The 26,057-nt window shown below is 44.5% G+C and overlaps 1 protein-coding gene across 3 annotated transcripts in view; it reads right to left on the reverse strand.

Annotated features, from left to right (window-relative positions):
• SUSD6 (sushi domain containing 6) overlaps window positions 1-15,064 on the reverse strand; it is a 130,848-nt gene extending 115,784 nt beyond the window's left edge. For 2 of the 3 annotated variants that reach the window (XM_030559694.1, XM_030559695.1), the window contains exon 1: window positions 14,752-15,063. The gene's annotated coding sequence lies outside the window, so the exon portion shown is untranslated. Of the gene's footprint in view, window positions 1-14,751 lie in introns of all 3 variants that reach the window. The other variant, XM_030559696.1, reaches the window with a different exon arrangement.
• Between the last annotated feature and the right edge of the window lie 10,993 nt (window positions 15,065-26,057).

Raw genomic sequence — 26,057 nt, forward strand, 5'->3', positions numbered from 1 at the left:
AAGCTAGATATATTCAGACTGAAAATAAAGCATTAATTTTTAAACACAGAGTAATTAATCATTGGAACAATTTGCCAAGGGTTGTAGTGATGGTTTTTAAATCAAGACTAGATGTTTTCCTAAAAGAAGGTCTGTTCTAGGAATTATTGTGGGAAGTTCTCTGGCATGTGTCACACAGGACATCAGACTAGATGATCCCAATGGTCCCTTCTGGCCTCGGAACATATGAAGGTGGGGGAAAGAGGCAGAAAGGGGTTGATTGCACAACTTACACCCCTTCCCCAACAAGTTCATCTGCAGAAATGATAAAAACAAGGCAAAGCCATTAAGAGATAAGATGGAGAGGAAAAGAATCGGATCATTTCAGTCTATATTGGAATGCCTTGTATTAAACACATCTTCAGTATTCTCCTCTCCTTCCCAGCTAGGAACGTAGCTTACAGGTAGGGCCCTTTGTTTTCAGTTTTAATTTTATTTAATTTTTCCCTAGATTTTTTTTCCATCTAGATATTTGCCTAGTTTTATAACAAAAACAGGTGAAAAATCAGTGCAAAAACGATTACAGTAAAAACTTTTTTATCCGGAACTTCACCACCCAGCAAGCTTTATAACCTGGCATTTCTGATCTGCACTGAAAGTCTGGTTTATAGTGCAGTTGGCGTGGGGCCAAAAGGGGACTGGGGTGTGGGAGGGGCTGCAGGGTGCACTCTGGGAGGGGGCTTGGGTTGCCGGATGTGGGGGGTGTGGGCGCTCAGCTCCAGCAACTCCCCGTCCCTCCCGCTGCAGTCAGAGGCACGGCCAGGCAGCTCTCTGCAGGCACATTGCCTCAGTACCTCCTCCCCAAGTGCTGACTATGCGGCTCCCAGCCCAATGGCCAGGAACTGCAGCCAGTGCCTGCAGACAAAGGCAGTGTGCCCACTTGCAGAGTTGCCTGGCCACGCCTCTGCCAGAAGCAGCAGCAGCAGGGATGGGGAGCCGCTTGCAGGGATCAGCTGGAGGTGACATCAACACAGGCTGGCTTGGAAAGGTGCATGATGCACGCATCTTTTGGAACACTGGCCTGCTCAGGAAGCTGCAGGCAGGGACTTTTTTCCCCAGTCCGGAAGATCACAGTAGGGGACGTCGAAATGCCCACTGTGATCCTTGGAGACCCCGCTTACCCGTTAATGCCTTGGCTCATGAAACCGTATATAGGGAAGCTTGACAGGAGCAAGGACCGGTTCAACTACAGGCTGAGCCGGTGCAGAATGACTGTGGAGTGTGCTTTTGGCCGTTTAAAAGGGCGCTGGCGATCTCTGTATGGGAAGCTAGACTTGAGGGAAACGCAGCATCCCTGCGGTTATATCCGCGTGCTGTACCCTCCATAATATTTGTGAAGGGAAGAATGAAACATTCAGTCAGGCATGAACCTCTGAGGTTCAACGCCTGGAGGCTGAATTTGCACAGCCAGAGAGCAGGGCTACTAGAGAGGCCCAGCACAGGGCTTCAATGATCAGGGATGCCTGAGGGAGGAATTTGAGGCTGAAAACCAACAGTAATGTTTGGTGCCTTGCACAGGAGTGAAGTGCAGTGGTTACAATGTTAGTAGGAATCTATGTTTCCTAAGCCGATGTGTAGTGCCTGTTTCTTTCCTGGGTTAAGGTATCTTTGACTTTCTGCAATAATAAAGACTGTTTTAAAAGCCAAGAATTCATTTATTGAAAAGAAAATAACTTTATTGACAGACACACAACATTTCTGAAACCTAAAAGGGCAGGGGTGGGTGGTGGGGAACTGTACAGTCACAGGTTTGAATATGTCCTGTCTGGAGTGCTGTGCAATGACTGCTGCACTTCAGGATGCCTATACTGCATGGTGATGGGGGTTGAGTGCAGAGGGTAAGGGTCGTAGTTCTCATGGCTGGTTGGTGAACGTACAGGTGTTGGAGGCAGCTGGTGGAGGTAAGAACCTGGATGTTGGGGAAGGGGGTTTGGAGCTGACATTGGGGCACAAGGGAAAGAGCTTTGGGATGAGGGGGGGCGGTGCGGTAGTGCTCTGCCTGCATGGCTACGAGCGCCTGGATAGAGTCCGCTTGGCGCGCCAGGATGCTTATCAGCTGCTTTGTCCTTTTCTTCCTGGTCGCTGCGTTTCTCTGGCGGATCCTGCTTTCCCTTTCCCTCCAGTCCTGCAGTTTTTTTATTCTCTCTGGCAGAGTGATTCATAACTGTTTGCAGCAGGTCGTCTTTGCTTTTTCGCGGTTTCTTCCACAGGTTTTGGAGTCTTTGAGCTGCTAACATGGGCAGCTGAGAACTCAAGGTCACTTGTGGAAAGGAAAAAAAGGCAACAGTTAACAGAGGCAGCATTGTTTATATCTCAGACAGTTATTCCCACACAATGAAGGAGTTTACAGTCTTCACTTTAGCATAATTTTCCCATACCAAAGAGAGCGCACATAACCCACAGGAGCCCCGAAATGGTGAGTAAGGGGGATTGATTGCTTCAGAGCTGTGCTGAGGTTTCTGTGCGTTGGGGAAATCAAACAGCTGCAGGGGGCACCTACACTGAACACTCTCCCAACATTTTCCACAGGAGTTGATCCTGGAAGATATCTCGCTGCTGCAGGTCGCCTGGGAAGAGCGGGAGGGTCTTCTACAGCAATGCTGATTCCACCCTGGCCCCTATGCAGCTTGCCTGTGTGCAGCAATGGTTCCCCACCCCTCGCGGCCCAGTAGCGCGGACACATTAGCCTGACTGGGACAAGGACCACAGTGGCTCTCCCTATAAACTTGTGCAAGCGCATTGCCCACGCTCTGGCTGAAACTTCTGAAGAGATTACCGAGGCCGATTACCGCGATATGATAGACCTCATCAATGGGCTATTCCCCATCTAGGCATGCATGCATGCATGCATGCAGCCCTAACCCTCCCTCCTCTCCCGAAACATTTCCATCCTGAAAATAAAAGCCGCTTACCGGGAACCCGCTCCTCTGCTTGTCCTTCACCAAGAACCGGCTGCTGTGACTGGCTACCTTCCTCCTGGCTTGAGAAGAGCTCCTGGCTGCATGCCTCCTGGGACTCAGGGGTGTCTCCCTCCCACCCCAGTACCCTCACTCTCGGTTTCCTCCTCCCCCACTACTCCCCCCGCTCTGAAGTGTCCATTGTGGTCCTCGGATTGGCGGTGGGGTCACCCCCAAGTATTGCATCCAGCTCTTTGTAAAAAAGGCAGGTCATGGGGGCAGCACCAGAGCACTAGTTCCCCTCACGAGCTTTGCAATAGGCACTCCGCAACTCCTTCACTTTAACCCTGCACTGCACCGCGTCCCGGTAATGGCCCCGTTCCAGCATGGCCCTTGATATCTGCCCATAGGTATCGTAATTCCTACGGCTGGAGCACAGCTGTGACTGCACTGCTTCCTCCCCCCAAACACTGATGAGGTCCAGCAACTCGCCATTGCTCCATGCCGGGGCTCGTCTGGCGCGTGGAGGTATGGTCACCTGGAAAGATTCACTGATTGCACTCCACACCTGGCTGAGCAAACAGAAAGGGGATTTTTAAACTTCCCGGGGCATTTAAAGGGGGGTCACCTGAGGCCAGGGCAGTAGAGTTTGAACTGATGAGCAGAGTGGCTGAGCAGGAATTCTGGGATATCTCCGAATACCTCTGGAGGCCAGCAACAGCGCTTTTGGTGGCCACACTGGCGGAGCAGCACTGCATCACCAGTGCTGCAGTCATTATTCCCCAGGCAAAGGTGGAGTACATGCAGTGCTGTAGCCAGGGAGATACAGCACTGTATGTGCCTTGCAAGTGTGGATGGTGAGTAAGTTGCAATGCTGTAAAGCCACCACCAGCGCTGCAATTCTCCAGTGTAGCCAAGGCCTGAGACACACTATCTGCAGCTCATACACTCAACTTCATCCTTTTCTCCTGGTTTTTTTTTAAACTTGTGACTACTTCCTTATGTTCTGAAACATACTGTGATACAGATTTTCATTTTCTTCCCATTTTAGTGTCAAATCTTTAAATCGTTATCTGCTCATAGCTTGAAATGTGTATGTGGTGGGTGTGAGATTAATCATTATATTCAGATGTGCACACACTTCAGAGCTTGTGTGCGTGCCTGTTTGTTTATTGTATGTATCTTTTAGACTAATATATAGCCTTACTTCAACAGGCAGCTGTGCATATACACACAAACTAATGTATTATTGTAATATATATATTTCATGCAATATATTGCATTCTTCTAATAAAATAAGTTATTTTTAATATTTGAATGACACAAAAGTAGGGTGAAAAAATCAGAAAAAAAAAGAATACTTTTTGTAAAACCCAGTAAAAAAACCTGGTTTAAACTGAACACAAAGGGGTTTACTTACAGGTAAGGGATGGTTTATTTGACTAATTTTAAATGTTAAATTACATTCAAAGTGTTCCTCATTGTTTGTCTAGGCTTCAGGGTCCACTGTTGACTGCTATGCATTTTCTCCTGGGGGTGGGGTGGAAAAAACCCAACAATTGCAGCAAGTTAAAATATCAGTGTGTCCTATCACATTTGTGCACACCCATTCTGTAAAGCCAAGAATTACAATAAAACTTCCATAGCACATAGGTCTAGTTACGTTGGTGTGGTCTTTTAAAGGGCATTAAAAGTTCAGGACTCTCACCTTCTCTTGTTCCCTCTGGCCGCAGCAGGCGGAGGGAGATGAGGAGGGAGGGAAGTTACTTTCGTTTGAGTTTCATCTACTCACATACCTGCATTTTTCAATTACGTGTTCCAACACATAGCAGGAGATACCACTATACTGAATTCTAAACCTAACATGTCTCTTTCTGAGAACCACTTCTAGTTACAGCTGTCTCCAAAATATTTTTTTAATTATATTAAAAAAATTCTGATGCATCAACATGACCTAGAAGCACAAGTCCCACTGACAGTCCATGGGATCTGTGTTCCTAAATCATATAGGTGCTTTTGAAAATCTCACCAGAAGACAATGGAGAATCCAACAAGAGATCTAAAAGCTCAAGTCAGAGCAGTGGTTCTCAACCAGGGATACATACCTGGGGGGTATGCAAAGGTCTTCCAAGAGATATATCCACTCATCTAGATATTTTCCTCAGTTTACAACGGGCTACATAAAAAGCACTAGTGAAGTCAATACAAACTAAAATTTCATACACAGACAATGACTTGTTTATACTGCTCAATATACTATACACTGAAACTGAAGTACAATATTTATATTCCAGTTATTTTATTACATTGTAAGAATGAGAACGTAAGCAATTCTTTTTGCAATATGCTGTGACACTGACTCATGGCCAGAAAGGGTGGGTTAAACATCCTGCAAAATAACAAACCCTCAAAAGACCACATCCACCCTGATTGAATTGGCCCTGCCACACTGGTTTTTCACTTGTGAGGTAACTCCCTTCTCTTCACGTGTCAATATATTTATGCCTGCATCTGTAATTTTCACTCCATGCATCTGCAGAAGTGGGGTTTTTTACTCGCAAAAGCTTATGCCCCAATAAATCTGTTAGTCTTTAAGGTGCCACCAGACTCCTTGGGTTTTTTTGTTTGTTTGTTTTATGAGGGATAAGAGTGTACATTTGCATACAACGGAACCTATTGCTGAATGAGTAGCAGAAATTGTTACTTTGTGTAACTGGGAGACATGAACTATTGAGGTAAATTTTAGATGCAGGCCTGTGCCACAGAATTCAGCCCTCCATTTCAAATTCCCTCAGCAAATCTTCTGGAGGAGTGAAGAGTAAATCCAGAGGTACATGGAGATATTTCAAATATATTTAAATAGCAAATAATAAAATGGAAGATTATGGGCTAATGATTTGGAAAATATATCATTGAGATACAAACTGTTGCAATCTCCCTCCAAAATAGACACTGAAAGGTAAAAATTTCAAGAGCGCTTACGGACCACCAAAAAATCAACAGGACTTAAGTGCTCTTGACAATTTGATCCAAAACTGCTGAACTATACTTCCATTAATTTCAATTGCTTTAAGAAGAAGAGGAAAAAAATCCATACACCTTGGAAACCTTTTAATCATGCAGCACCAAAACATCTATACTCTTTCAAGACAAGGAGTAAGAGGAACAGACATTTGTTTAACAGTGACTTGCAAAAGGAAAAAATAAAATTAGGCTTGTGCCTTTTTCATTTCTTTAGGATGGATAAAGGAGGCCCAAAGAGTACACAACCAAAAAACAACAACCTTGCATTCAAAATATAAGTCTTCTCTACCTTGAAAGATCTGATGACAAACGGGGAACTATTGAAATGGATACATCATAAAAGACAAATGTGAAAGATGAGCTATGAAAAAGAAGAATTTTTATTCAAGCTGTTTTAAAACTTATTTTTCATACTACATATTTAACCCCAATGCCTTTGGAACATTCTGAAGGACACAAGACCCTTGGTTTTGCTTGAGGACTGATCTGGGGAACACCAGATTTGATTCGACTGAGATTAAGGCCACCAGGGTCTCCTTTATTCATCAAGAGCAAGAACAAAGGAAGAAGCCCATTCCCCTAATCTGTTAAAAAGCCTTTAACGGGTCACTTAAGAGGCTTGTGCAATTTTTAATAGGCTCTGCTGAAGTGAAACTAGCACACAGCCCATGAGGTAATCTCCACTGTAGTCTTGTACTTATTACATAGGCATTAACTTTTGGCAGTGCAGCTCTTCCACAGTGCTGTTCTGGCAATATCGTGAAGCAGCAGTCCTAGAGTTTCCCGAAAGCTCTGTCCTTCTTTATCTCTTGTGCTATGCATTTTTTCCAACCTCTCACAAGAGAGCAGTTGCTCTGAGGTTCATTTGGTTGTAATACCTTTAGTGAAAAGGTTCTGTATGTGGCAGATTGATCACAGAGGGTCTATACATTGGCAAACAGAACAGTGTAAAATTTACCTATTTCTTTGCGTTCTCTGCTTTTAAAGAAAAAAATCCTAATCTATTTTGCAGACAGAATAGTATTTGTCTACAAAAGAGCTGCCCCTGAAGCGATGCAACAGTGTGGAAAGACTGTGTTAAATTTTGAGTAAGTTTCTCTTCTTTGAAAAAACAATATACTCTGAAACAGCACAGACTGTTAACTAGCCAGTTTAAGTATCTTTCATAGCACATCAATTTTCTTTTGCTTTTTACCTTTTGGATTACTGGACAGCCACATCTAACACACACACACATTTCTTTATCCAGTTTTTCCATTTAAGCAAGCTTCAGGGTATTGGTGTGCTTGCTAATCTGACATACAACAATCACTTTTTAAAAACAGGTATTTTCTTTAAGTGGGTTCCACAGTCTAATGGAAATTCTGACAGCTCTCTCACTGTAGCTGCATTAGTGCATGCTTTAATTTAATACCTATTTTTCAAAGACTTTCAAAGATGCAAGTCACCACTGAAAGAAAAAAAAATTCAGAAACTATACTTTGAAAAAAAAAAATCAAAGCTCCAATGCTTGCTTTATCTGCACATTTAAAATACTGCATACAAACTAACAGCTTTCGTGGCAAGCCAGCGTGAAACAGTTTAAAACCCTTCAAAGTTACATCACAAAGCACAAATTATCTTGTTGAAAGAGACATAAACCTTACTTAGAGTAGGAAAGTCAATGTGCAGCCCTGATAGCCTTAATTTTTTTATGTTGTTGTCCTGTGTATGTCTACACTGTAGCTGGGAGGTGGGGTTCCCAATAAAATAGACTCACATCGGTTCATCTCAAGCTAGTGCACTAAAAATTACACTGTGGCTGTCACAGCATTGGCAGTGGCTCAGGCTACTCACCCAAATCCCAGCCTGCCTGACCCGCTGGGTCCAATCTCGAGTGGCCCGCCCAAGCCATCATCAGTGTCGCAACATCCACAAGGCTATTTTTAGCACACTAGCTCCAGCTCAGCTAGCGCAAGTCCATCCACGCATGATGGGCATTGCACCTTCCAGCTGCAGTGCAGCCATCCCCTACATCTATGTTACTTAGTATTGGAAACGAAAGAACATTCTAGTTCAGATTTTCACCATCTATTTACCTTAGTCCCAAAATAGGTGAAAGACAAAAACCAAAACTAATCTGGTCACTCTCGCTTCCTATTTATATTCAATTTCACTTCCTTGTCCTCCTGCACTGGTTTAAATGCGGTTTTGTAAACTAAAAAACACAAAAGAAACAGGTGATTCAGTGAAAGGGTTTAGATGCTCAAACATATTAGGATTTTATAAAACTTAAGATGGGGAGCTGAAACTAGTTAGTCTCTACTTCCTTTATTAGGGATTACCTGAAAATGGTGCACTGCAAGTCCAACTGCCTCTTTAAAAAGCAGACTTTTTCTACCAAGTTTGCAGCCAAGGATAATGTAAACTAAGAGCTTCACAAGGAACTCAGACTGAACAGAGGAGACTGCAGTGGATGTCCTCTGATGTACAAGTGCTTCCAGAAGCAAATTTCACTTCACTGTGCCCCATCAGCTTTGTCTTGCATACAAGGTTATGGTCAGAGAGGTGATGGCCAAGTAATACCACCACATTCCACTTATGCACACTTGCATTAGGGAAGAGGATTTACTGCTGGATGGGCTGGTTCCTGGGATAGAAATCCCCCTTGGGGAATGATTGAAGTGGCATGAGACACACTGATCTTTTCTACAGTGAATATAGTACTTAGTGTCGTGCTTTGCTTCCAGAGCCTGCCCATCTTTCACACTTGTGAAGTGAAAGGTGCAGGCAAGGAGGAAATGGGGAGGTCAAAGAGACACGAGTAACGTCACATCTAACTTCTGAGTCTATGTGTTTTCAGAGAGAGCACCTTGATTAATACTGCTGCATTGCCACAACAAATCCCATTAAATACAGCTAAGCAGGCTAGGCTTCCACTGCCATCTGGCCCTCCTTGGGGGGGACTCTCACTTCTTAGACAACATTGGGCATCAAGACAAATGGTCTGGTATGGAGCAAAGAGGTAAAACTCAAAGCATGTTTAAAGTGTTACTGCCAACCAATTTCTGTTACTAGCTTAATTCTGAAACTACAGCACTATTTGTGTTTGTGACAAAATGCTGTTTGAGGAGTGCAGCACAAAGGCAGATGAACAGCACTAGTAACGGCTTCCTGTTTTTACTCACTCTTTTATGCAACCAACAGTGGCCAAGTCAGCAGGTTCCACTTCTTGCTGCACAGGAGAGTCTACTTCCTGTAGAAATAAACTTCACAAAGCTGTTCCCTGCTTAAGAATGATTCCGCAGCTGCTCTGCGCACAAGTCTCCCACTGAAGTCAAAGGGAGTTCTACCTGCGAAGCTGCTACAGAATCAGAACTAATACTACAGGCCCTGTAATCAGACACAATGAAAAAATTAATAAAAACCACGTGGCATATTTAAGAGTACTCACCCACCACAAGTTCTACTACAGCTGCCAGTTATATTAGTATAAATCCAAAGTAATTCCATCTATATCCAGAATTACTTCAAGATTTTAATATGATTGAGACTAGAATTTAACCCTTTATGTTTAAAAAGTGGAACTTGACATTTACCACAAACATTTATTCGGCCAGCCTTGACAATACCATGAGTTTTTAAATGGATTTGCAGTGTGTGAAAGATCTCCTAAATGACTTACAGGAAGCACCCAGACTGCACTTATTTGGCTAGATATTGGAATCTGTGTAGAGCTTTTTCCTTCACTTTATTATGCTCGTATTGTTTTTTCCCCCTCTCTCTGTACTGAGACACGTATGCTTTTCTTTAAATACAAGCTTTTTAAAGAGTAACAAATAAAAACGTCAATGCCTTGCTGTCACAGGCTGGCTGGTCATTTAAGTGGAGTTGGACCCATCCTCACCTGTGAGTGGTCAATTACTTCCCCAGCTGAGCCTGATCAGCTAGAAACATATTTAAAAGAGAGCAGGTAGGCCAGTCGGGAGAGAGCTGGAGAGGATAGGACAGTTCCTGCAGTAGACTCTTGGGTAGTGATAAAGAGCTACAGGAAACAAGCTGGCTCCTGTGGCAGGCCACTGCTCTCAGGAAAGTGGCCCATAGAGTAGATACCTGCAGGAAATAGATAGGCCCCTGCAGCAGACCATGGTTATAGGGAAGGGATCGTTGATGTGCTGTTCTAATTGCATATGGAAGAAACACAGCTGAAGCCCTGAGAAAAAGACCTGAAGCAAACTGTGGCAGTGGTGTCAGTCCTTTCTGGGTTTAGGGAACAGCCCAGAAGCCTACACCTGCCTTCTCACAAGAACCACAGAGGCCACAGTGATGGATATAGTATAAATAACTAGACAGAGATTTAAGGAGGAATGGTGCAACATGAACAATTACAAACACACACAGAACCCTGGGTTTGTTGTTGGTGGATCATACACCTGAGAAACAGGTTATTAATAGCATAGTATCTTACTTTTTGGAGAGCTGAAAAGATTCTCAGTGTTAGGGGAAACAGTTAAACGTTGGGACTGGATTGCTCATGGAAGACAGAGCCTTTCACTTCTAGGGCTACGTCTTCACTACCCGCCGTATCGGCAGGTAGCAATCGATTGCTCGGGGATCGATATATCTTGTCTCATCTAGACGTGATATATCGATCCCCGAACGCGCTTATATCGATACTGGAACTCCACCAACCTGAATGGCGGTAGCGGGGTCGACATGGGGAGCCGCGGACATCGATCCTGCGCCGTGAGGACGGTGAGTAATTCGATCTTAGATACTTCGAATTCAGCTACGTTATTCACGTAGCTGAAGTTGCGTATCTGAGATCGATTTTCCCCCGTAGTGTAGACCAGCCCTAGATCACCATGCTGAATCCAAGACAAGCTGCTAGCGATCAAAATAGTTACTATTATCCGGCTGTTCAATGGCCTACATGAAATAAAGCATCAGTCTTAGTCCAGTTCTGAGCCACCATCACATGCCACAACTGACATTAAACAACATCTGAGTCAGTCTCAGCAGAGAGACAAAGAACTGAATGGCTCATGGAGACTCTCCCTAGAAGTGACCGCCCAGGACAGGGCTGAGTCACACTGATGAGCATGCAAGAGAGGTGGGGGTCACAGTGAAACTTTGTGCTGCAACTGTTCTGTGGTCAGAAAACTTCTGGCTCAGTATCTTTCAACAACACTGAATTCACTTAAAAAAAATTATATAAAAATATTTCTGGGGTAGATTCATTTTGGCAGTGGCCTTTTAAATAAAGGTCTCGTTTTCCTTGTCATAAACCAGGTTTTCTTCAGTTGGAAGTATTATATAATTGTAGACAATTGTAGCTCATTTTTAATATGGGTTCAGGTATACCTCCTTCCCAAAAATCCCCCTGCCAATTTTATGGAGATTTAGAAATTGCATTTTCTAATTTTTTTTTTTAAGTGTTGTTCTCTCCCTTACTGATATGTAAGAGACCAATGCAATAACAGGAAAAAAACTGGCTGCCAAATGCAGAGTTATTTTTTATTCAAACTTTCAATCACAGTAATCTTTGACGTGAATTGTAACAATATCACGTTTAAAAAAAACAAACCAGAAGTGTGATTTTTAAGTTACCAGTGTCCCTTTAATCTCATGTATAGCCATAAATTATGATGCCACGAAGAATTTTTACTTCTGAATAGATGTAAGATAGAAGAAACAGTGGGTGAGAGAAAGAAAAAAAGATGCAGAAATCTGTTTGTAAATCTGTTTCTAAACTAGTCATCTGAAGGATCAGCCATCAACTGCTAACACAAAACCACATCTATGCTTGTATTACATGCCCCTTAACCTTAGAGAATTGAAGGTGAATATGCAAATCATCTTCTGCTTAGTGGTTTTGTCTCCTCTTGATGCACATAGACACACAACAAATCACAGCTACAGATATGAATTGAAGGGAGAAACTCTCCCCTTTCTGAACGCTGCCTGGGCAATTCCTCAGTTGGCTGAGAATAACCATTTCACTTCTGCTTTTGCAATGGAGAAAGGAAGCAAGTATCAAAGGTTGTATTACTAAAGGGGAGACAAGTAATCATCCTCCCAGTTCTGACGCAAGCAGTAAGCTGGTGTCTGATGTCTTTAACACAGCCTGAGAAAAGGGCTGAACAACTGAGAGTAAAGATGCCTTGGAATTGGACCAGAAATTGAGCTTATTCTCACTGCATGAAAAACTAAAAATAAAAAGTTTAAAAAAATCTTAAGTTGTAATAAAGAACTTCTCCCTATTGTTCTTACAGTAACTCTCCTGAATAAACTGCATCTGTCAAAAAAAAAAAAACAAAAAAAAACCACACCACACACACGTAGGAATTACTGTGACAAGAGGTGCACTATTACACAATAGCATTTATGGGAACACACACACAAAAAGCCACCAGGAAGTACGATGAGACAAGTGCTAAGTCCTCTCAGTTTCTCCATTCTTTGCAATTCTAATTATGTCAGAAATGTAGAAGGAAAATATTCTGAAGCCTCCCACCCCATGCCACCACCAAATAAAAGCTACATTATAAATAAAAGCTACCCAGTCACAATAATTAAGCCTCCCATAAGAATAAACCCATTCAAAACTATGTATATTTGTTGAGTCTTATTTAAAGGAACACTAGAATTCAAAAATATTTTTTTAAACCCAGGAGTCACTAATAATGAGATATTATAACAATCATTTGTTTACTTATGTTATTTACTTTTCTCCATTTCTCTTATTCTGGATACTGAATACGAGTCAGTTTCACTTTTGTCGCAGCTTCTTTCCACCTACTGGTTCTTATATACAAACACAATCTTGCAACAGTTGTTACAAATTCTTTAGGGGATATTTATCACCAACTAAAAACTTGTGACCTATTCATTATAAACACAACCTAAAACATTAAACCTAAACTCTGACACTGCTTTATATGTTTGTATAGTGCGTAGAGCGAAGATGCCCTGGCCTTGAGACCCTACTGTAATACAGATAAATACTAGGAGAAAGCCATTGGGCACCCACCCTAACTGAACTCAAATTTTACATAAAGAGGAGAAAGTTGTCAGATCTGTTTGACCAGATAAATCATTTAAATTAATAAATAACACAGCTCCTCTATAGCACTTTCCATCAGTAGATCTCAATGCACATCAATAATCTCTACAGAAGACAGAGAATACCATTTACAAAAATGAGACTTAAAATTGCTATATACATGTACCGATATCTTATTGCCCAAGATAAGGTATTCAAGAGGTCTCCCCAACACTAGCAAAGGATTCTGAAAGGCTGAACAGGATAACTTTAGAGATGTAGACTTGTAAGAAAATTCAATTTAAAATTATTGTTAACTATTTATATAGCATAGTAAATATAAAGATTGTTTAACCTATACAGCTGTGTTAATTTTTAAAACATTACATAATGGAACTAATCGAAAGTCATCAAAGGCATTAATCATTTTCTTCTGTTACTCACTAGTTGCAGACCTCCATTCCAAAGTCTGTCTACAAAAATTTTAGGGAAGACAAACCAAAGGTAGCAGTTAAGTTTCCCTTAGCAGGGAAGGAAAGTGCAAAAGTTGTTTCTGATGTATATGGTAAATTAATTACAGACCGTATTAACCAGCAGGCTGACTTGTTAGGAATCAAGATCAACATGCTGTCTGCATTCTATGATTAACAAACAATTCCGATGTCAAGTTTCATGGAAGAGGGGGTTTGTTGCAGCAGGAAAGAGGCAAGCACTTTTATTCTAGCAATGAACTTTTGATCTCACTTGTTCTTTTCAAGAGTTGCTCCCACTCTTTGCCATTTAACAAATTATTTTAAATCTAGATTCACACAGAGAAACTGGCAGAACAGAATTAAAGTTAATATTTAGTACCAATACAAACAAGCATTTATTTTGTTTTCAGGAAGTGGCTAGTTAGCAAGAATATTAAATTCAAATAGCGCAAAAAGCAAACAATTTTTAAAAGAAGCGACAATTTTCAAGAAGAAAACAGCAGCAAGACAGAGTTTCAACCTTTCGCAGGAAATACACCATTTCTGAAATATCACCCAAGCAGTCTACTGCTGGAGACACAAAGGAACTAAACACTACCAAGACCTACAAAGTTTGTTTCGCCAGAGAGCTTTTTCTGTCTCTACCAATTTCCACTGTAAAAAATAAAAGAAAGAGCTTTTCTTTCACAGACTTCAGAGACAGAAAGGCTTCATGAGGTCATCTAGTCCACTCCTAGGGGACATTGTAGGATTGGTCTGTCAGATGCTTTGTCCAGGCAAGTTTTAAAAGATTTAAGCAATGGGATTTCCCCATTTTCCTTGGGAGCCTACCCCACAGTCAGCGGGGCAAATGTGATCCTCAGTTATAGTCGTGCAATCGCAATGAACTCAGGAACAGAGTCTGCTATCACGTACTCCCCACACCTGGCCCAACTCCTAGTTACACCTCTTGGTACCCATGGGAGCAGATATGGCACATTTAAGCCGCAGTTCCCCGGGCGCCCTTCCCGGCAGCAGTACTCCCTCTTCAATGACAACGGAGGCTGGCACATCAGAGCAGGCTCTGAGTGGAAGCGGGGCGGTCCCGAGTGGCTAGTGACAGGTCCCGGCGCCCAGGAAGGACCCCGATCTCTAACAAAGTGCTTTCGTGCTGCGAGCTCAGGAGGCCGAGGGCAAGGGGGAACCAGCCAGCCCGCCCCCGAGATTGCAGACCTCACCCCAGCTCCACGTACGTGCCTGTCCGGGGCTGACACCGAACACCCGCCCCCCTGTACGCCCCTCGGAGGGGACTCACCCAGCAGCTCCGTGGCAGGTCGCCGGGCGAAGGCAGCCGGCTCTCCTCGCTCCCGCCACGCCTCCGAGGCGCTGGCAGGCTGGGCTGCGGCAAGGCCCGCGTGCCCTTGGCTGTCTTGCTCTGGGAGGGAGGCGGGGAGCAGAACCTGTCGCAGGGTTCGGGGAATGGAACATTCACCACCGCAAACGGATACAAAGTAGCAGCAGAACGTCCCGTCTGCACCAGCGTCTCGCGAGCCGCCGAGAGCGTGAGGCTCCTGCTGCCCCTGCCTCCGCCCCCTCTCCGCCGGCAGCAGCCGCCCGCGTGTCTCCGCCTGCGCTCTCGCGCTAGCTCACCGCGAGCGCCGGCCGGGGAGAAGAAAGGGGGCGGGGCTGAACCTTAAAGGGGCAGAGCCCGGCCCGTTCCCCCCACCGCCAGCGACATACGGTGGAGAAGCAGGGCCAAGGCTGAACGGGGAACAGCAGCGCCTGTGGGCGGGCGGATACGTGGGAATCCGCCCCGCGGCGGCGCAGCAATTCCGCACCCCAGCTTCACAGGGATGAGACGCCCTCAACAGCCATTGCCCACTTAGCACAGGGCCTTCGCACAGGAGCTGCTGCACAGGGTCACCCACGTGTAGGAACAGGCTACGACTGCCCCCAGTGGACGGGTATGGCCACACCGCATTGCAAGCCTAGCTCTGGGGGACTCGGGCTTGTGGACTGGATGTTTCCAAGCCTGCACTTGAGACTCCACACTGCATCCTAAAGCCAGATTTACAATGGCTGCACCTGGGTTTCACAGCCGTGAAAACATGTCCATGCTGCGCTACACAGTCCCTCTGACAGGTCCACCGCTTGAGCTGCATCCATGCTGCAAAATGACGCAGCTTGGACCCCAGTCACATAGGGACTTAGATTCTTACCCATCCCCCTAGCAAGCACCAAGGCCCTGGGGCTGAGTGCTTGCTGAGCCCCAGTCAGACTAATTTGTGTGGGAACGGAAATGGGGTGTGGGCTCAAATCTGAGTTAGAGCCCCGGCATAGCATGCAGCGTAGACATACCTATGAATTCAGCCTCACACCCACTACCGTAAAGCATCATCAACCCTATTTTAAACATGTGGAAATGGAGGATGCTGTCTGAGGGGGTCTTTTGCATATAGTTTAAGCCTAATTACACTGGTCAGTTACTTTCTGGTTCTAGTCAATTTCACTACTTCCTGCTGTAACCCAGCCTTGAAGGATTTCAGCTTCAAAACACTACAGAGTATTATTTTAAAATATTTTTCTTGACTTTTTACTTTCTAAATTATACAAAAACATTTATATGATTTGGTAAAAAAAATTAATCAAAGGGTTATATCTGGACCTACACTACGTTAAAATAAATAATACTGCCCCTTCAAAAATCCAAGTAAATTTATGCCAAGATTCTTGTCTTGTCAGAGCAGCAAAGAATCCTGTGGCACCTTATAGACTAACAGACGTTTTGGAGCATGAGCTTTCGTGGGTGAATACCCACTTCCTCACTGAGGAAGCTCATGCTCCAAAACGTCTGTTAGTCTATAAGGTGCCACAGGATTCTTTGCTGCTTTTACAGATCCAGACTAACACGGCTACCCCTCTGATACTTGTCTTGTCAGAGTAATTATCTGTTTTTATTCATTAATCTAGTTATGTGGATTCTGGGGACAGAGAAATTCAAACAGTGATCACCTTTGTAAATAAGAACATATCTATGTACTTAACCTAAATTTTCTATTTCCCTGTTGCTGCTTAGTTCAAATAGATCCTGACCTTCATCTTTGTAATCCCTGTATAGGTTTGGACAGGCCACCCTTGTAAACTGTATCTTCTCTGTAATGTATGAGCTAGACTTCCTCAGCCTCACTTGGTATATGACCTATATAACTGATCAATTTAGTAGCTCTTTTCCAAAACTTCTTCAAAATTTACACCCCCTTAAAGGACCAGTGCCCAAAACTGGACACACTATTCCAGGTGGGGTTTCTCCATAGCCTTGTACGTGCCTTATAAAGAAATACTTATCTGTCAGTCCAGTGAAGGAGCTTTTCCCTACTGAATCAATCAGGACATGTAATGTGTCCATTGAAAGTTCGTGATCAGCCAATTTGTGATCAGCTTGTGTGATAAACCATTCATTCAGGGTTTTTGTTTGTTTTTAAACTGCGAAGGCAATTTGTCTACTTCATACAATACATCTGGGATGAAATTCATCCCTATAGGGAGGATCAGCACAAGCCAACATATTACTTCAATGCGACTTAATCCCTCAAAATACAGTAGAACCTCGGAGTTACGAACTGACCAGTAAACCCCACATCTCATTTGGAACTGGAAGTACATAATCAGGCAGCAGCAGAAACCCCACACACACATCCCACCCCAAAAAAAGCAAATGCAGCACAATACTCTGTTAAACATAAACTACTAAAACATAAAGGGAAAGCAGTATTTTTCTTCATGGTAAAGTTTCAAAGCCCTATTAAGTCAATGTTCATTTGTAAACTTTTGAAAGAACAATCATAACGTTTTGCTCAGAGTTACCAACAACCTCCACTCCTGAGAAGTTCATAACTCTGAGGTTCTTCTGTAGAACTTGAGACATTCCCATCAATTGAATGAAGTTTTGTGGTTATGATTTTATTTGGGGGCGGTTGGTTTGTTTTGTTGTAGGTAAAGTCGTAGATGGAGCAAATTATGTTCTCTCTTCATTCCCTTATTCCATAGTCTTCATTTGGTAGAAGTAGGTATAATTTTATTTTTTCCTCAGTTATTCTAACAGCACTTACATAAGTGCTAAAGAGATGGAAAATACAAACAAAAACTTGGCACTGAAATGTAGAAATATGACATGATATGCTGAATATCCTTATGTAGCCTCTGGTTAGTTCAAATCCAATCACATGATGGACACTCAGGGTACGTCTACACTATGGGATTATTCCAATTTTACATAAACCGGTTTTGTAAAACAGATTGTATAAAGTTGAGTGCACGCAGCCACACTAGGCACATTAATTCGGCGGTGTGTGTCCATAGTCCGAGGCTAGCATCGATTTCTGGAGCGTTGCACTGTGGGTTGCTATCCCGTAGCTATCCCATAGTTCCCGCAGTCTACCCCGCCCCTTGGAATTGTGGGTTGAGATCCCAGTGCCTGATGGGGCAAAAATAATTGTCGCAGGTGGTTCTGGGTACAGCCTCACCCCTCCCTCCCTGAAAGCAGCAGACAATCGTTTCGCGCCTTTTTTCCTGGGTGAACTGTGCAGACGCCATAACACGGCAAGCATGGATGCTGCTCAGATCAATACCACAATCGTGGACATTGTAAACACCTCGCGCATTCTCGTGTGGTCTATGCTGAACCGGGACCTGCAAAGCCAGGCGAGGAAGAGGAGGCGGCTACGGCAGTGCGGCGAAGAGAGTGATGAGGACATGGACACAGAATTCTCTCAAACCGCGGGCCCTTGCGCTTTGGAGATCCTGCTGGTAATGGGGCAGGTAATGGCTATTGAACGCCAATTTTGGGCCCGGGAAACAAGCACAGACTGGTGGGACCGCATAGTTTTGCGGGTGTGGGACGATTCGCAGTGGCTGCGAAACTTTCACATGCGTAAGGGCACTTTCATGGAACTTTGTGACTTGCTTTCCCCTGCCCTGAAACACCATAATACCAAGATGAGAGCAGCCCTCACAGTTGAGAAGCGAGTGGCAATAGCCCTCTGGAAGCTTGCAATGCCAGACAGCTACCGGTCAGTCGGGAATCAATTTGGAGTGGGCAAATCTACTGTGGGAGCTGCTCTGATGCAAGTAGCCAAAGCAATCATTAAGCTGCTGCTACGAAAGGTTGTGACTCTGGGAAATGTGCAGGTCATAGTGGATGGCTTTGCTGCAATGGGATTCCCTAAATGTGGGGGGGCGATAGATGGAACCCATATCCCTATCTTTGCACTGGAGCACCAGGGCACCCAGTACGTAAACCGCAAGGGGTACTTTTCAATGGTGCTGCAAGCACTGGTGGATCACAAGGGACGTTTCACCAACATCCACGTGGGATGGCCAGGAAGGGTTCATGACGCTCGCATCTTCAGGAACACTACTCTGTTTAAACGGCTGCAGCAAGGGAATTACTTCCCAGACCAGAAAATAACAGTTGGGGATGTTGAAATGCCTGTAGTTATCCTGGGGGACCCAGCGTACCCCTTGATGCCATGGCTCATGAAGCCATACACAGGCAGCCTGGACAGTAGTCAGGAGCTGTTCAACTACAGGCTGAGCAAGTGCAGAATGGTGGTAGAATGTGCATTTGGCCATTTAAAGGCGTGCTGGCGCACATTACTGACTCGCTCAGACCTCAGCCAAACCAGTGTCCCCTTTGTTATTGCTGTTTGCTGTGTGCTCCACAATCTCTGTGAGAGTAAGGGGGAGACCTTTATGGGAGGGTGGGAGGCTGAGGCAAATCACCTGGCCGCTGATTACGTGCAGCCAGACACCAGGGCGATTAAAAGAGCACACCAGGAAGCGGTGCGCATCAGAGAAGCTTTGAAAACGAATTTCATCACAGGCCAGGGTACGGTGTAACTGTTGTGTTTGTTTCCCCTTGATGACCCTCCCGCCCTTGATTGACTCATTCCCTGTAAGCAACCCACCCTCCCCCTTCGATTACAGCTTGCTTAAGGAAATAAAGTCACTATCATTTAAAAATCATGTATTCTTTATTAAAAAGTCATTATAAAAAGAGGGAGAGAAATTACAAGGTATCCCGGGTGTGGTTTGGAGGAGGATAGGAGGGAAGGAAAAGGCTACTAAAAACATTTCAATGTAATGACAGCCTTTTGTTTGGGCTATCCATGGGGGTGGAGTGGGCGGGTGCATGAAGCCTTCCCCCACGCGTTCTTACACATCTGGGTGAGGAAGACATGGAACATAGTGAGTGGTGAGGGTGGTCACACAGGCTGCAGCGGCACTCTGTGACCCCGCTGCTCTTCCTGAAGCTCCACCAGACGTCGGAGGATATCAGTTTGATCATGCAGCAGCCCCAGCATTGCATCCTGCCACCACTGATCTTCCTGCCTACACCTCTGATCTTCCTGCCGCCACCTCTCATCTCGAGTGTCTCTCCTATCCTCACGTTGGTCCCTCCTGTCCTCACGTTCACTGGCATCTTTCCTGTAATTTGATACCACGTCCTTCCACTCATTCAGATGAGCTCTTTCATTGCGGGTCACTTCCATGATTTCCAAGAACATTTTGTCTTGCGTCTTCTTTTTCCTCCTTATCTGAGATAGCCTTCGGGATGGAGTAGGGAGACTTGAAAAATGTGCAGCTGCATGAGGGAGGGAAAAAAGGGAGAGAAGTATTTTAAAAGATACATTTTACAGAACAGTGGTTATACTCTTTCACAGTGAACAACACTATTCACCTTACATAGCACATGTGATTTCACTACAAGGTCGCATGGCTGGTATCATGGAAGATCATGGAAGATCACTGCTAATCATCCCTCTTCCCCACCTCCCCCACATGGCTGGTAGCAGGGAAGATCCCTGATAGCCAAAAGCGAAAAAGCTCAGCACTATTCCCCTCCCCCCTCTTGGTTACATGCAAGGAAGGATTTATTTTAAGCAACAGGCAAACAGCCCAGTAGGAATGGCCATCTCTGTCCCCTTACTTAAATTCCTGAATTTCAACCAGGTTACCATGAACGATATCACTCTCCTGAGGATAACACAGCGAGATAAAGAACGGACGTTTCTTGAATGCCAGCAATCACCGGGACCATACGCAGCTAGGTTGTGTCATGCAATGATACCCGATTATTTGCTACATGCATGGCGTGGTAAAGTGTCCTACAATGGTGGACAGAATAAGGCTGCCTTGCCCAGAAACCTTCTGCAAAGGCTTTTGGAGTACCTCCAGGAGCGCTTCATGGAGATGTCCCTGGAGGATTTCCGCTCCATCCCCAGACATGATAACAAACTTTTCCAATAACTGTACTGGCCACGAATGCATCCCAAGTCCTCAGGGCAAATCAATCATTAAAAATCACTTGCTTTTAAACCATGTTTTATATTTACAAAGGTGCACTCACCAGAGGTCGCTTCCATGGCTTCACTGTCTGGGCTAGTGGCTTGGGAGGGCTGGGAGGGTAATTCCATCTGGGTGAGAAAAAGCTCCTGGCTGTTGGGGCTAACGGAGTGCTGTGTGCTCTCTGCAAGCTCGTCCTCCTCTTCCTCCTCCTCATCTTTCCCGTCCACAGAATCCTCAGGCATGGCTGAGATTATCACTCCCACCTCGGAATCCAGGGACAGTGGGGGGGTAGTGGTGGCGGACCCCCCTAGAATTGCATGCAGCTCAGCGTAGAAGCGGCATGTTTTCAGCCCTGCCCCAGACCTTCCATTTGCTTCTTTGGTTTTCTGGTAGGCTTGTCCAAGCTCCTTAACTTTCACTCTGCACTGCACTGAGTCCCTGGTCTGGCCTTTCTTCCAGCCTTGGAAATTTTTTCAAATATTTTTTCATTTTGTCTTTTGGAACGTAGTTCTGTTAGCACAGAATCCTCTCCCCATATAGCGATCAGATCCAGTACCTCCCATGCGGTCCATGCTGGAGCTCTTTTTCGATTCTCAGGAAACTGCATTGTTACCTGTGCTGATGAGCTCTGTGTGGTCACCTGTGCTGATCAGAGCTCCACGCTGGCCAAACAGGAAATGAAATTCAAAAGTTCATGGGGCTTTTCCTGTATACCTGGCCAGTGAATCCGAGTTGAGATTGCTGTCCAGAGCGGTCACAATGGTGCACTGTGGGATACCGCCCGGAGGCCAATACTGTCGATTTGCGGCCACACTAACCCTAATCCGATATGGTAATACCGATTTTAGCGCTACTCCTCTCGTTGGGGAGGAGTACAGAAACCGATTTAAAGAGCCCTTTATATCAATATAAAGGGCCTTGTTGTGTGGACAGGTACAGCATTAAATCGGTTTAACGCTGCTAAAATTGGTTTAAACGCGTAATGTAGACTAGGCCTCAGCTAGTGATATAATAGCTTCCCCTGGTTTTGTTTACAATTCCCCTGTTTATGAAGTATAGAACCTTACTGACCTTCTTGTCTGCAGCTGAAGAATGTGCTTCCATCTTCATGTTACTTGTAGTATTAATCTCAATGTGTTTCATTTCTACAATATTCCACTCAGAAACGTTTAGGTTGCCTTATTATTTTTATATCTAATTCAAATATCACCTGTAGACATCGTTCAGTTAAAGGTATCATACAGTCATCTGTCAATTCAAGTGTTTGGTCCGGAGGTGGATTCCAGTTTTGTGGAGCCCTGGGCCAGAGCAAATGGGGGCCCCTCCCCACCTTCCACCTGCAGTCCCCCTGCCCTCCTCCCGGCACTCGTGCCAGGGAGCAGGGTCAGGGCCCGGGGGCTTGCCCAGCTCCACACATCCAGTGCTCCTGCCAGGGAGCAGGGTTGGGATGTGGGGGCGCTCATTTTTCCAGGGCACCCAGGTTCAGGTTGACAGATATGACACCGCAGAGGACTTACCAGTTATGGCCTATTTACACTCAAGAACCACCATGAATGGGATTTGAGTTCTGTACTGGGGTCTGGAGGCAATTATCAATCTCACTTCAAAAAATAGTCTGAGTTAACACTTTAGGGTAAAGCAGAGTAAAAACAAAGGATCTCCAAGTTGGTCATAAACAAGCCATTGTTAACCACTGATGGATCAGTTTCTACTGGGCATGAAATGTCTCAATAATATTTGGGTGCAAAATAAAAACTTATATCCACCCACCTAATTTAAGCCTTGCCACAATGTAATGAGGAAAGGACTGGCTAAAGGGACTGTAGTGTTAAGTAGGGGTTAAAATATTTTTCTGGATATGACAACCCACATTCAACCACTCACAATGAGTCTTTCATTGGAGCCCAGAATCATTTATGCTAGGATCAGCAGTACTTAAAAAAAGTCCCGTGGGAATTGGGGCAAATATTTATGGGGCGTTTCTGGCACCAGAGGAAGACCAGGTTTGCCAGTAACTTATGAACTCCACTGTGCTAGCTTTCTGTTTCACTGGATTCCACCTAACTGAAGCAAAAGGTTCCATTTCAGAGTAAACCCACAGAAGATTTTTTAATAGTCACATTTTGCACATGTATAGCACCCTAAGGCTGCCAACACACTGTGCAAATACTAATGAATGAAGGCTCATAACACCCTCTGAGGCACCTCCATCTTAGAGAAATTGAAGCATAGGTTCAAGATCACACAGCAAGTCAATGGAAGAACTGGTAAAAGAACCCATACTGTCTCACTCCAACACCTGTGCTTTAACCATGAGACTTCCCTGAATCATGCTTTAAATATAGACAATTCTAAAGAGGGTTAGGCTTAGGGAAAAACGGGTATATGTCCCACAGTATTGCCAACCCCATACATTCAAAAATCACATTAAAAAATGACATGCATTCAATGAAGTAGGTATTCACCCACAAAAGCTCATGTTCCAATACGTCTGTTAGTCTATAAGGTGTCACAGGATTCTTTGCTGCTTTTACAGATCCAGACTAACACAGCTACCCCTCTGATACATAAAAATCACAAGTTAAGCTTCTTTTTTAAAAAATCTCATGAGTGGCTTAAAAGTCATGAGATTTAAAAAACAATTTTTTGGATGTTTTTGGGTTGAACCATTACCATACACTCAGTTCATGTACTTAAGTTTTTCTCTGCAACCAGGAGAGCTAGAAACATACTTTTAAATGTAAATTGATTTTTTTAAAATTGTATAAACATTGCTTGGTTTTGTTTCATTTGCTATTTTTGTCACCTGGAGAAGAGGTGACAGATCAAATGGTAAAATTGTGATGAGCGCTCAGAAGATAACAGAGGAGAAGACAGAAATGAGGAGCAGCAGAGAGGGGAAAGGAAAAGGATAGGAACTGAGAAGCACTGAAGATTTGGGCTTGTCTACACTGGCAACGTTAACATGACTTGTGTAGTCATGGCAGAGCGCTGGGAGGGCATAGCTACCAGCACTAGGAACATGACTCCCAGTGCTGGTGCACTGTTTACACTGGCACTTTTCAGCACTGAAACTTTCTGCGCTCAGGGATGTGTTTTTTCACAACCCTGAGCATGTCAGTTGCCGCGCTGTAAAGTGGCAGTGTAGACAGGCCCAGCAGAGAAGAGAACAGAATGACACCAGATAAGTAATTTGCAAGGAGGGAAAGGAGGTGAAAAGAAGCAAAAAGGTGGTGAATTGAAAGTGGTCAGTTAGTGAAAGTGGCAGCAGTAAACAGCCTCAAACAAACAAAAAAGGTAGCTATTCAAGAGGCACCAATAGGTTAGAAACTGGCTGAGTGACCCAGATGGCAGCAACAGCTCAGTTTTCCCTACTTAAAAAAATTGTTTTGCTTCTTAATCCAAAAAGCTAACATCCACAAATAAACAGCTCTTTTAAGAGAGGACATACAGAAGAAAGCCTGGGATATGAGCACCTCACTGCAAAGTGCTGTCTCCAGCCATCCCCAATTTATTTTTTAAATGTGTAAGATTTCCATGAGCACAGCTGCCAGCTGTTTATATCCTGCGGATGGAAAAACAAGGCTAGTAGGTAGTCTTCCCATGGCTATCTGTGGCTAGATAAAGCAAATATCAAATTAAGCATCAGGCAGCATTAAACTCATTCAAAATCAGAGAATCCCTTTGTCTCTGTCCCCCACCCCCACCCCCACCCCAGTGTTTTTGCCTATTTGTTACAAACAGCACCAGGAGCACAGCAGAGGGATAGCAAGGGGAGCATTGGCCTGCTAAACCCAGAGGTTTGAGTTCAATCCTTGAGGGAGCCATTTAGGGAACAGGGGTAAAAATCTGTCTGGGGATTGGTCCTGCTTTGAGCAGGGGGTTGGACTAGATGACCTCCTGGGGTCCCTTCCAACCCTGATATTCTATTAATCTGGTGATTTGTGCTATGTCTTGAGAGCACTTTATTGGTGCCCCCATCCATTACTGCAGAATTTCAGCCTTCTTTTTAAAAAATAAATAAAGGGCCCAGAGGCTCAACTGATATAAATTGGCCTAGCTCCACCAACTTCAGTAGAGTTATGCCAATTTACACTGGCAGCCAGTGGCAACACGTAGGATCATGTGCCCCCCCCTCACATGTTTCTGCCGGGGGGGGGAGTGGAGCTGAGTGTAGGTGTCTGGAGCCCACTCCGCACCCACAGCAGGAAGGTGATGTGAGAAGTGGGGAAGGAGCTGTGAGGGGAGTGGGAGAAAGATAGTGCTGGCTTGGAGCAGGTGTGGGAGGCATGTGGGAAGTGGGAAAGGAGGCAGAGGTGATGTGTGGGGTAGTCATGTGCCCCCACTCCCACTATTAAGAGTTGCATGTGGCCTCTGCTGGCAGCTGAGGATCTGCCCATAAGTTTCTAGTGCTCCTGGTTGGGACAAACATCTTTTGTGATCAGAGTCTGTAAAAGAAAAGCCTGTTAACAACAGCTTGAAGGCAGGTGTGAACTGTCCCCTTTCATTTCAATATAGTGTTTACTGAAGCTTTAAGATAACAATTTAAATGTCAACGTTATTAATCATTTCACTTCAGATCCTGTGAGAAGCATCCAGCTTTTCTGGGATGTTAGGCCTTATCTAATACTTATAGTAGAGGAAGTTATATCAATTGCCTTTCCCCCCAATCAATTGAAAAGCACCTTAAGTGTGTCTACACAGCATTTTGGAGGGAGCCAGAGGGCACCTCCCAACCCATGTCAACCCCCCTTCCCGTGCTTCAGAGCCCAAGCTCCAGACCGAGCAGCAGCTTCACAGCATACACATATAGATAGCTAATGTGAGTCCCGCTGCCCCAGGTCTATAGACCCAGGCTGGGAGGCTTATTCTCACTTACTCCAAAACGGTGTGTAGACATACCCTTGCGTCTGCACAGTTAGGTCTGGTCTACACTTAAAATTTAGATCGCCATAACTACATCCCTCAGGGATATGAAAAATCCATACCCTGGAGTGGTGCAGCTATGCCAAACTAATCACTGGTACAGATGCCGTAGGTCGATGGAAGAATGCTTCTGCTGACCTAGAGATCACACTGCTTAGGGAGCTGGAGTTCCTACAGCAGCAGAAAAAACCCTTCTATTACTGTAGGAAGCATGTACACTACAGTGTTATAGTGGCATAGCTGTGCTGCTATAGCGCCCACAATGTAGATATGGCTGTAATAGATTGTTGAGGAGGCAGCATTTTACACGGGCAACAACCACAGTAGCCCAAACAGGTGCAGGCTCAG

Source organism: Gopherus evgoodei, chromosome 4 (assembly GCF_007399415.2).
Source record: "Gopherus evgoodei ecotype Sinaloan lineage chromosome 4, rGopEvg1_v1.p, whole genome shotgun sequence".
Lineage (NCBI taxonomy): Eukaryota > Metazoa > Chordata > Testudines > Testudinidae > Gopherus > Gopherus evgoodei.